Source organism: Penaeus monodon, chromosome 11 (assembly GCF_015228065.2).
Source record: "Penaeus monodon isolate SGIC_2016 chromosome 11, NSTDA_Pmon_1, whole genome shotgun sequence".
Lineage (NCBI taxonomy): Eukaryota > Metazoa > Arthropoda > Malacostraca > Decapoda > Penaeidae > Penaeus > Penaeus monodon.
The window spans coordinates 3,319,475-3,322,008 of NC_051396.1; positions in this window are offsets into that span (position 1 = coordinate 3,319,475).

Below are 2,534 nucleotides of genomic sequence, written 5' to 3' on the forward strand. Positions count from 1 at the left end.
TTTATTATTGATATGTATTTATGTAATATATCTATTATATTATTATATATTTATTATTGTTATTATTATTATATTATTATTATTATTATTATATTATTATAATGATAATAATAATAATAGTAACAATAATAATGTTAATAATAATGATAACATTAGTAATAATAATAACAGTAATTATTATCATTATTATTATTATTATTATTATTATTATTATTATTATTATTATTATTATTATTATTAATTATAATAATTATTATTATTGTTGTTATTATCATCATCGTCATCATCACCGTCGTTATTACTATTATTACCCTAATCATTATCAACACTAGCACTGTTATTATTACTGTTGTTATCATTATTTTCATCATCATTATCATCATTACAGACGACACGCTATTCCAATAAACAAAAACCAGTGACAAGAAAACTCGAAACAAACTGAAAATAAAACATTAACGTGAAAAACTTTCGCTCAGGAACTTCATACGTTGATCTAAAATTTTTCAGAAATCTTGGGCGTGATTTCAGTTCTTAGAATGTAATAAAGCTTTCATAATTCTGCTGACTTATGGATACCGAGAAATACTTAAAGGGAAGATCGGAGAAATGTCCTAAATATTCCTACGTGCCTGAATATTTGTGTTTTTATTTAGATGAACTGAGGATTAGAATTTCGAGATTAATATTAGCAATACTAGTGAATTATAAGTTGTCAGTTCGTGGAAAAGCTAACGTATGGTATTTTGAATATTGTATCGATCAGTGTGTGTGTGTGTGTGTGTGTGCGTGTGTGTGTGTGTGTGTGTGTGCGTGTGTGTGTGTGTGTGTGTGTGTGTGTGTGTGTGTGTGTGTGTGTGTGTGTGGTGTGTGTGTGTTTGTGCGCGCGCGTATGTGTGTGCGTGCGTACGAGAATCTGTACGTGCGTGCGTGCGTGCGAGAATCTGTACGTGCGTGCGTGCGTGCGAGAATCTGTACGTGCGTGCGTGCGTGCGTGCGAGAATCTGTACGTGCGTGCGCGAATACCTCAATACCCCCAAATATATTCCCACACGTTCACCCAGAGATCGAGGCATCCATCTCCGTCCCTTTGCAAAAACCCTGTTGCTAACCTCTGTGCAAGGCGAGAGAGAAAAAAAACTCATTAGAGCTTCGTCCTCTCTGCAACGAATGAAGCAGTGACGTCACACCTCCAGCTGTTAATGGCAAATCCTTAAGCCTCTTTGCATCAATCTGTTGATTTCATTACAGCTGCATTCGGGGAGCATCTCGGCTCCGCTCGCGTCCGGGACGACTGGCGGTCCAGCTTCTGTTAATGCTTTTGTTGTTGTTGCTGTGTTGTTGTTGTTGCTGTGTTGTTGTTGTTGTTGTTGCTGTGTTTTGTTTTGTTGTTGTTGTTTTGTTGTTTTGTTGTTGTTTTGGTTCTGGCCCAGCTTTTGGCTCTGGTTTTGTTGCTGGTTTGTTGTTGTTTTTCTTGTTGTTTTTGTTGCTGTTTTTGTTTCTGGTCCAGCTTTTGGCTCTGGTTTTGTTGCTGGTTTGTTGTTGTTTTTGTTGTTTTTCTCGTTTTTGTGGCTGTTTTTTGTTGTTGTTTTGTTGTTTCTGGTCCAGCTTTTGCTTCTGGTTTTGTTGTTGTTTTTCTCGTTTTTTTCTCGTTTTTGTGTTTTTGTTGTTGTTGTTTCTGGTGTTTTTTCTCGTTTTTTTTGCTGTTTTTGTTGCTGTTTTTATTGTTTTTGTTATTTTTTTTGTTTTGCTACTGTTTTTGTTGCTGTTTATGTTGTTTATCTTATTGTATTTGTTGTTGTTTTTGTCGCTGATTTGTTGTTTTGTTGTTATTTTTGCAGTTTTTTTCTGTTTTTTTCGCTGTTGTTTTCGTAGCTGTTTTTGTTGTTGTTTCGTTGTTGCTGTTTCTGTTTGTGTTACTGTTTCTGATGCTGTTGTTATTGTTTTTATGTTACAGCAATAATAGTAACAGAGGGTGACTTGCTGTTAATATTATCTCATTATTTATTCGTTACCTGCGTTGTCAAGCTTTCGTTTTTCCTCTTCGTTTTTCTCTCTCTTTCTGTCACCCTCTGATCTTATCTCTATGTCTCTCTGTCTTTGTCTGTATGTCTCTATATCTCTCTTTTTTTTTCTCTCTCCCCCACCCCCCACACCTTTCTCTCTCTCTCCTTCCCTCCCTCCCTCCCTCTCTCTCCCTTCCTCCCTCTCTCTCCCTCCCTCTCTGTCTCTCCTTCCCTCCTTCCCTCCCTCCCTCCCTCCCTCCCCACTCCCTCCCTCCCTCCCTCCCTCCCCCCTCCCTCCTTCTCCCTCCCTCCCCCCTCTCCCCCCTCCCCTCTTAGCTCGAACACCGCAAACCATAACCATCACAGCCTCTGCACAGTCATCACAACCGTTCGCCACCAGTGCCATTAGAGCACATCGCAACAGTGTTAATAAACCTTTACTCCATTAACATATCAGATTATATCCCTGAACACTGATATGACACTTTAAAATGAGCAGCGACATTTATTTCTATTTATGAGGATTTT